Raw genomic sequence first — 10,459 nt, forward strand, 5'->3', positions numbered from 1 at the left:
CAACAATAAAGTTTTATATTAATAATAACTAAAGAATTTTAAAATAAAAGGACTTTCTTTAATGCTTTCTTGAACTAGACGCTTTCTCTCTCTTTGATTTCATGAACATCATCAGTACTCTTCTTTGAATCATAAGATTCAATTATCTGCATAGAAGAATAAACATTGTTAGTAGACCCTGAGTGTAAAATTCAGATGACATATTTTTTTCACTTAGTTATAAGAATGAATAAATCATATGTACCTTTCTTATTATTCATAATTTCTGCGATTATTTCACACTTGGTCGATAGGATTTCATTCTCATAAACCACTTATCATATATGTGTCCATATGTAGCATGGATGGCCTCCCACATATCATATGAATATTTAAGGTTTTATAGAGTGTAGCATCCCAAATTTTCTAATAAGGCTTAGGGCCTTGATTAGCATGTTGGGAGGGCAATAATTGTTTTAATTACGTTAATATATGAATTTTATGATTATGTGATTAGAAATGCATGTTTAGGTGAATTAAATATGCATGTGGGCCTCATGTAGCTATTAGGGGCATATTTGTAATTTTAGCTCGTTGAGGGCATAAATGTGATATTTGTGTATATTGTGATTGATACCACGAGTGAGTGGTGATATATTTATGATGCATGATTGGAGACGGTACTAGGGAGCAGTTTAGCTAGATAGTCACAATGGGGTCAAATACCCAGCTCGGGAGGAGCCTAGGGGTATTTTGGGAATGTTATGTGTATTCAGGATTTACCAAGTAATGGGTAATTTAGCAATGATTTGGAGATTTCGGGATTAAATGGGGATTTATAGGAACACTTGAGGAATTAGTGGGACTTGGCAATTGATGAAATTGCCCTTGGTAGCACTTGAGGATTTGGATAGACTTAAGGGGCATTTTGGACTTTTGGCTAAGGTTGGATATACACTTAGATGGCTTGAGAGACCACTAGAATTAAGTGAATTATAAGCTGTAACTCTCAACCTTTTTCTCTCTCTCGGCTCACTCCCTCTCTCATTGAAGCTTAGAGGTTTTTGAAGAAAATTATCTAGGGACTAAGGATTCAAGGCTAGAATTTGGGAGGCTAGAAGCTTCAAGATTTGGGAAGTTAGCTCAGGGTCGAATCTTGTACAGAGGTAAGTTCTTAAACTTGATCTTCATGTTGAATTCTGATGGAATTAGAGGTTTGCATGAGAGTTCAATTTCAAGTTTGATTTTTGATATTTGATGAGTGTGAGGAGTTGTTTGTGGTTCTATTGTGATGTTCAGGTTATGTGAAAGGGAATTCTAGGCTTAAATCTAAGTTGGGTTTATGATTGGGGTGTGAATTTGGGGCTTAAGCTCAAGGAAAACGCAGGAAATGGCTTGATTTTCTAGGTTTAGGGGCTTGGGTCGCAGCCCTATTCTTCAGGCGCTGCGGCCCATGTGTGTCGAAGAGGCTGGAAAGCCCCTGTTTGCCTAGGTGCGCCGCTGCGCAAGGTATAGCGCGTCGCGGCCCGTGTCCCTTAGCAGAAAGGCATTTTGCCTCTGACTTGAGCGCACCGCGACCCTTAAGGAGCTGGGCCGTGGCTCAAATGCAAAATAATGGTTGTTTGAAGGTTTTTAGCTCGGGAACTCAAATCTTAAGGCTTAGGAAGGATTTTGCTACCCGGATTGGTAGAATCCAAGGTCCCGAAGACTAGATTTATATTCCAAAGTTATTTATTGGTTTAGGACTTGATGGATGGTTATTATGAATGAGTTGTGACTAGGTTTTCAATGAGGCTCGGGTTAAGGGACTGTGCTAGGGATTGCGGTGCTCAGATAGCTTAGGACACAAGTAAGAAAACTGTTGTACCTATAGAGCAGGGCTTGACCCTATTGTTTGTATTGCAGGGCGTAGGCCTATTGTTTGTATTGCAAGGCATGGCCCTAATGTTTGTGTTTAAATACTTATGAATATTATGCTATGTGATGTGTGTTGAAAGTGAACGACGAAGGTTGGGAACGGCGAAGGCCGAGAATGACAGGAAGCCAAGTACGGCAAGCGGTCGAGATTGACGTTGAGCATGCTGAGTGTAGGCCGTTAGAGCGAGACCCTCCTAGGGTGCTGGAGCCACCTTCTTGGTGAAGACCGCGAACCCAGGGCTTGGTAAAGTGCCTGGGACGTTGTTGGCCGCTATGTGTTTAGCTCGTTGGCTGTTTTGTTGTATGCTGTTGATAGATATGCATATGTTATATGTTTTGTGTTGAGTTTTCTTGCTGGGCTTCGGCTCATGGGTGCTCTATGGCACAAGTAATGGCAAAGGAAAGGTCGACCAACCATGAGTACGGAGAGCGTGGAGCGACTGGTACATGTTCGGCCTACCTGGGCACCACGTCTAGGGTTATTTTTGGGAAAATGTACTGTATTTAGTTGTTTTGTCACCTAAATTGACCATGTGTATATTTTGATCTGTAATGTATTTTCTAAACAGTATTTTGGAATCCCGACTATAAAACTTTCTAAGATTTCAATGAATAACCAAATGTTTTATACTTAATGTCTTTAAACGAGTTTTGTTTCAGTTTAGTCACACTTTTAACCTAAAATCTCGATTGGTGAGCTAATGGCACATTTTTAACTCACTTAGTAACAACTCTAAGGAAGTAGGGCGTTACATACAGTATTTTTGGTCTCTATATTTATTGATTGTTGCAAATAATATCTTGTCATATGATTTATCCTCAACCACTTGGCATACTCAATCTGATCATTCATTGAATCTTCTATTGGTTGTTCTTGAATTGGTTGTATTTTAACAGCTTCCATCAAGTTCTCTCTTAGCAATAACATATCGATATCATGTCTCCAAAATACTATATTTTCATCATGAAGTTAAATCACTATATTGCAGTCGTTTTTAGACATTTTAATTGAAATAAATAAAATACAATAATATTACTATTTCAAAAAATATATCATTTATTTGGAAAGTAAATATGATGCATGAATGTAACAATTAAAACACATAATAAACATTTACTTTTCCACGATAAAACTACCCAACAAATAAAGTGTCGCCTTAGGTTCGGTCAAGTTAAATTCAGATAGCTTACAAGACAATCTTATCTTTATAATTTAAAACTCAAAATAACACTTTGTACGCCCTGATTCTCCCACGGGCTATTAGCGAGCTGAGATTTGGCCTAATCATGTCTACCACGTGGACATCCCCAAGACCGGAGCTGCCATCGAAAGATCCTACCTCCTCAGCTCGAGGTAGCCTAAGGGTTCGCCAAGGTTAGACTGAGTTGGACTCTAAAGGTCACAGGTCGAGGGAAGCATCCAGCTCGTGGTACGAGCTGGGGTTTGAGGCTATGACCCCTTATAAAGTCAACCACGCAAGGTAAATGTGCATATATTAGACATCACATGTCTGATATATCCCTGACTTCTCGGACACGCAGCATGAACGTGCATATTCAGACACCCACGACTAGGTTGGGCCGTGCGGCCCATTATCCCCTTACCTATTGATTAGACCACACTTATGTGTCAGGTTTTAGGAATTAATCATGAATGTCACAGAGTTGACATGATAGGTAAGAAGGTCACGGGATGACCTTCTTACCAACTCCCAGGTGCCCTCTCCTATAAATATGGAGACCCTGGGAGTTACAAAGGGTTGGATTCTATTGTGTAAGAAATACCCTGTAAAAGAATACCAAGCATATAGCAATAATATTGACTGGTGGAGTAGAAGGATTTTAACCTTTGAACCACCTAAAAACGTATGTGTGTCACCAGCCCATTCTCAAAAGATCATACATCTATTTTGGTTCAACATAAGCACTAATCCCTTCCTCTTATTTTCTTAATTACCTGTTGGCGAAGAACCGCGCCAATAGTTTGGTGCTTTCATTGAGAGCAAGTTAGATTGGTGCTGTCGCCAACATCCAACTATGGTCACCACTCGATCCAGACACGGTAACGAGACGGAACAACATGATGGGAAGGAGGCTCATCATATCGCCATCCCCGATGAACAAATTCCTGAGGTCCAACAGCGGCCGGGCAAGCAGCCGACGGGCCAAGATGACACTGGAAGTTCGACACCCCGGCCACCTAATCCAAACCCAGGTTATTACACTGCGGTGGAGATGGAGAATGCTTAGCTGAGGAGCCAGCTAGCAACGACTAATCAGCAGATCAAGGATGTGTTGGCCCGACTACCCCCTATTATAATCGACGCTAACGTCGGAAAGAGGCAAGGTGAGACTCATAAGTCTCGTCGGGGTAATCGGTCCAGGCATAACCGCTCGGACAGACTTCCGACAGCCAACTCTATTCCCTCATCGCACCATCGAGAGGCAAACTTTGGAGAAATGCCTAGAGCCGAACAACAACAGTATAGCCGTTCAGTCCAAACTTCGACTCCCAGCTCCCAACCAGCCTCAAGCGCGCCCAGGAGAGCTCGAGGAAATTCCAGAAGGAGATCCGGGGAGGGCTCGCAGCATTAGCCCGTCCCCACCAGCCGTCCTGCGCCTCGTCCAGATCGCCAGGCGCGGGACCCGTAGGTTGGCAGGGCCGAAAGGCCCCCACCTAACTTGATCCGCCCTGACGGAACCAGGATTGCCTCTCTGGGCAGGCATCCTCCATCTCCAATAAGATATCCATCTCCTCCTCGGCCCATTCGAGATATTCTAGCCTACGGAAGCAGCAGGAGAAACCCGCCATCCGCAGGGCCTTCTCGACGTAGCAGGGCGCCGAGAGAAAGCCCGGATCCTCACCACAAAAGGCAGACTCCGAGCCTCTCTAACAGGAGCTACTGGACCGGCAGCCGCCGGAGTTTGGCGGAGACCTGTATCAGCGTTTAAGTTCAGCATAAAGTCCTCAAACCACCCAAGGGGGCGACCTGCGAGATCGCCTTAACTCTCATAGAGGGGAACAAGTAGGAGGTGACAGCCATGCTCGCTCGGGGGGAGCCCTGTCCGAAGTACGTAACAGCGGGAATGCCCCAAATAACCTATCTCAAGATAGGAGGGGCAATAACCCACCAAATATGTACAATGGATCTGGAGCTGTTGAACAGCCCCGGAATAACCAAGGAAATCAGGACAAAACCCTCGAGCGCCTGGCTCAGATGGAGGAGCTGATGAGGAAGCTCCTGTCGGAGAAAGAGAAAGATGAATATGATTCGGGGGACAAGATGGAGCTCTTCGCCCCCAGCATAGCTGCAATGGCTTACCCACCCAGTTTCCGTATGCCGCACCTGTCCAAGTTCAATGGAGATGGAGACCCGTCGGATCATCTGGGGATGTTCAACACCCTGATGATGGCCCACAACATGGGTCCTGAGCTGAGGTGTCTAATCTTTCCTTCCACACTGACTGGACCAGCCAGGCAGTGGTTTAAGCAAAGCAAAAGACAGTCAATCAGCTCCTGGAAAACTTTCTCGGCTGATTTCAAAAGGGCATTCCGAGCCTCCCAGGCTGCCCGCATCAAGGCCGACTCTTTGGCTAACGTGAGGCAGCAGCCCGACGAAACCCTGAAGGCCTACCTGAGCAGGTTCGCAAATGTCACTGCTCGGGCCAGAGACGCGGATGATAGCTTCAAGCTCATGGCCTTGAGAACTGGAATCCTTGTCGGAGGAGAACTCTGGAAAGATATACAAAGGAAGGGAGTTAACTCAGTGAACGAATTCCTTAACAGGGCCCAGGAATGGATCAACTTAGAGGAGGCCGAAGCCTCAGCTACAGGAACCAGCCAGGTCCCTGAGCAGCCCGCTGGAGTGAGGATGGAGGTCGTGGCAGTGACCCAAAACGTCACACAGAACAACCAGCTCGGTGGAGGCAAAAGAAAGGGGAATGGCGAGGGCAGCCAGCACGGCCCAAAGAAGAATAAGTTCGTAGACAAGTTTAAGCCCGTCTACGCGACTTATATAGAGCTCACCCACTCTAGGGAGAATATCTTCCTGGCGAATTCTACTCGTCTCCCCTGGAAGAGGCCGGAGCTGTTGAAGCACCAAAAGGGGAAGAGAAACACCTCCAAGTTTTGCCGTTTTCACAACGATGTTGGCCACAATACCGATGATTGTAGGCATTTGAAAGATGAGATCGAGACTCTCATCTGAGCCGGCCCCTTGGCCCAGTACGCGCGGAATAGGGTTCCAGCAAGTCGACCTACTCTAGAAGTCCCAGTCAGTCAGCCCGGGTCTCGGGTAGATCAGGACGTCCCTCCTCTCGTGATAGGAGGAGAGATATCCAAAATATCTGGAGGTCTACATATGGCTGGCATGAGCAGGGGTGCCCAGAAGAGGTACGTAAACGAACTCAAGGCGCATAATGGAGTAGAGTTCGTCCCGAAGCAGCGTTTGCCAAAGTAGCAGTGATTGGAGAGGCAACCGATCATTTTTACAGAAGAAGATGTGGGCCATGTCCAGTTCCCTCATAACGACCCTCTGGTCGTAGCAGTTCAGCTCATTAATCGGAGGGTTAGGAGGGTGCTGATCGACAATGGGAGCTCGGTAAACCTCCTATTCCGGTCAACATTGGAGAAGATGGGTTTGACTGTCGCCGAGCTAAAGGCGACCTCCATGATGCTGTATGGTTTTTCGGGAGAAGGATCGGCGGCTATAGGGACTATCGAGCTGGTGATCACCCTAGGAGAAGGACCTCGGACAGTCTCCAAACTCCTCGAGTTCGTGGTCATCGCCTGCTCCGCTGCGTACAACACAATTTTGGGATGACCCACGCTCATAGCCTTTGAGGCCGTCACTTCCATTCGCCACCTCGCGATGAAATTCCCTACTTCCACGGGAATATGCACTGTCTGTGGCGATCAGCTCGCTGCCAGGGAATGCTATAGCATTTCCATGCAGGGAAAATCGAAACCCGGGCAGCTAGCAATGGCCATCCAAGGTGGTGGAGAGGAATCTCAGGAACCCTTAGCTGATCCTGAGATTGAAAAACCTCAGAGCGCCGAAGGGGAAAATATCATCTTAAGTGAGGATATTGACCCCCGAGTAGGCGAGGACAGGTCCGAGCTCCAGGCTATTGAGGAGCTTGAGGAAATAAACATCGATCCGCAGAACCCTTCACGGATGGTCAAGCTCGGGAAACACCTCTATAGCGAGAGGAAGGCAGAGCTGACTAAATTTCTGCAGGACAACCTGGATGTGTTTGCGTGGTCACACGAGGACATGGTGGGAATCAGCCCGAGTGTCATCATGCACACCCTTCATCTGGATAAAAGCATTCCTTCAAAGGCCCAGAAGCAGAGGCGCCTTGGAACAACCCGGGCTAAAGCCTTAGAAGAAGAAGTAGCCCGGCTCAAGAAATGCGGCTTTATCCGTGAAGCCAAGTTTCTGATTTGGGTCACCAACCCCATGCTGGTCCCGAAGCCCAACGGGAAGTGGTGGACCTGCATCGACTTCTCCGACCTGAATAAAGCCTGCCCCAAGGATTGTTTTCCATTGCTGAGGATTGACCAATTGGTGGATGCCACGGTGGGGCACGAGCTCATGTCCTTTATGGATGCGTGCTCAGGCTACAATCAGATCGCCATGAATCCGGCGGACCAGGAGCACACCAGCTTCATGACCCCGACTAACGTTTATTGTTACAAGGTCATGCCGTTCGGGCTGAAGAACGTCAGTGCTACCTACCAGAGGTTAGTAAATAGAATGTTCGCAAACTAGATCAGAAAGAACATGGAAGTGTACGTTGATGACATGCTAGTCAAGTCAAAGACTGCCGATAACCATGTTTCCGACCTGGAAGAATGCTTCAAGATACTACGGGAGTATGGCATGAGGCTTAATCCACAGAAGTGCACTTTTGGAGTCGCATCGGGAAAATTCTTGGGTTTTATCGTCAATACCCGAGGAATCGAGGCAAACCCCGACAAGATCAGATCATTGCTCGAGCTTCCGTCACCCAGGTTGCGCAAGGATGTCTAAGGCCTGACAGGAAGGGTGGCAGCCCTCAACCGGTTTATTTCAAAATCCACCGATAAGTGCCTGCCATTCTACAATCTGCCCCGAGGAAATAAGAAGTTCGAAGGGATAGAAGAGTGCGAAAGCGCTTTCCTCGACCTGAAGGCACATCTGGCTGAGCCACCCGTATTATCCAAACCAAAAGCAGGAGAGCCTCTTTTTCTCTACCTAGTTGTCACAGAGGATGCAGCTAGTGTCGTACTGGTTCGAGAAGAAGACCGGGTTCAAAGACCTGTCTATTACATCAGCAAGAGACTTCTCGGAGCTGAATCTCGGTACTCGTTGATGGAGAAATTGGCGTTCTGCCTTATCACGGCCTCTCGAAAGCTCAGGCCGTACTTCCAGTCCCACTCAATACACGTCATGACCGATCAGCCTTTAAGGCAGGTTTTGCAAAAACCTGAAGCATCGGGACGTCTGTTAAAGTGGGCTATTGAACTCAGTCAGTTCGAGATTTTGTACACCCCACGAACTGCTATAAAAAGTCAGGCCCTGGCCAATTTCGTAGCAGAGTGCACAGGATTCCGGGAGGATCCTGCAGAAGACTCACCCCAGGTCACCTCGGCCCAGGCGTCGTGGAGGATCTTCGTGGATGGTTCGTCCAACGAGAACGGCTCCGGTGCTGGAATCATTTTGATATCCCCTGGGGGACATAGATTCCACTCGGCGCTGAGATTTGGATTCAAGGCCTCGAACAACGAGGCCGAATACGAAGCTTTGCTGGCCGGGCTGAGGATAGCCCAGTAGCTGAAGGCGAGCTCCGTCCAGTGCTTCAGTGACTCTCAGCTCATGGTAAACCAGGTTCTGGGCGAATATCAAGCACGGGGACCCAAGATGGCTGCCTACCAGCAAAGGTAAAAGTTGAGCTGTTCGCGTTTGGGCGAGGCTCGATCGAGCAGATACCTCGGGAGCAGAACGCTAACACAGACACTCTTGCCAAGCTCGCCACCTCCGGGGAGACGGAGGCTCTGGGGTTAGTCCCGGTAGAATTCTTGGAGAAACCAAGTATAGAAGAAGTCCGGACGGAGGTCGAGATGATCAATGCTAGGCCGACTTGGATGACCCCCATCCTTGAGTATCTCACCGAGGGGAAACTACCTGAGGGACGTAATGATGCGCGGTGAGTGCTGTATCAAGCTCCCAGGTATACGATGGTGGACGGGGTGCTATACCGACGTGGGCACTCCCTACCTCTCCTACGATGTGTCCTTCCAGGCGAGGCAAAGGCCATCCTGCAGGAAGTGCATGAGGGCTTTTGCGGAGATCACACTGGGGGGCAAAGCCTGGCCCTAAAGGTTCTAAGGCAAGGATATTACTGGCCCACTCTGTCCAAGGATTTGATCTCATATGTCAAGAAGTGCGACAAGTGCCAGCGATTCGCCACTGTCGCCCGAGCTCCCCCGGTCGACCTGAAGATGATCTCGTCCCCATGGCCGTTTGCAGTTTGGGGGATCGACTTGGTTGGCTCCCTCCCTACTAGGAAAGGCGGGGTCCGTTACGCCGTGGTGGCCATCGACTACTTTACGAAGTGGGCTGAGGCAGAACCTTTGGCAACGATAACTTCCAAAAAAGTCCTCGACTTCGTGGTTCAGAGCATTATCTGCTAATTCGGGCTGCCCAAGAAAATCATTTCCAACAATGGGACTCAGTTCGACAGCGACCTATTCACCGAGTTTTGTGAAAAGTTTCTCCTCCGTGACTTATCCTCAGGTGAATGGTCAGGTCGAGGCTGTCAACAAGACGTTAAAGGCGAGCCTCAAGAAGAGACTAGATGAGGTGAAGGGGGTCTGGCCAGAACAGCTCCCCCAGGTTCTCTGGGCATACAGGACCTCGCATCGGACTCCTACGGGTCATACTCCTTTCTCACTAACCTTTGGGAGTGAGGCAGTCCTCCCTGTGGAGATTAAGGTACTTTCGCATAGGGTCCAGGCATATGACTAGGACTGCAACCACGAGCTACTTTGCACTTCCCTTGACTTGGTTGATGAAAGACGAGAAGATTCGCAACTCCAGCTTGCACATTACCAGCAAAAAATCACTCGCTATTTCAACTCAAAAGTCAAAAAGCACGCCTTTAGCGTTGGCGACCTGGTCCTCAGGGTTTTCTTAGCCAGTAAGGATCCCAAAGATGGAGTATTGGGACCGAACTAGGAAGGACCATATCAAGTCATCAAGGTCATTAAAGAGGGAACTTACAAATTAGCTCGGCTAGATGGAGGGGCAGTCCCACGAACTTGGAACGCCATCCATTTGAAGAGATATTATCAATGATTCCCTTGTAAGGCCTAAAAGGCCATTTTTTTATGTATTACGCAATGAGAATTAACTTTTCGTTTATGATTGTACATATTTACAAGTGTAATCTAAAGTAACCACGAAAGACCCTTTCCCAGTTACTTGGGGGGCATATGGTACCTGGATATAACCAGGTCGCCTTAAAGACTTGGAAGTTAATTCATATCGATTGATCGTTGTTTTTCTTAAAAAACACG

This window comes from Humulus lupulus, chromosome 3, assembly GCF_963169125.1.
Source record: "Humulus lupulus chromosome 3, drHumLupu1.1, whole genome shotgun sequence".
Lineage (NCBI taxonomy): Eukaryota > Viridiplantae > Streptophyta > Magnoliopsida > Rosales > Cannabaceae > Humulus > Humulus lupulus.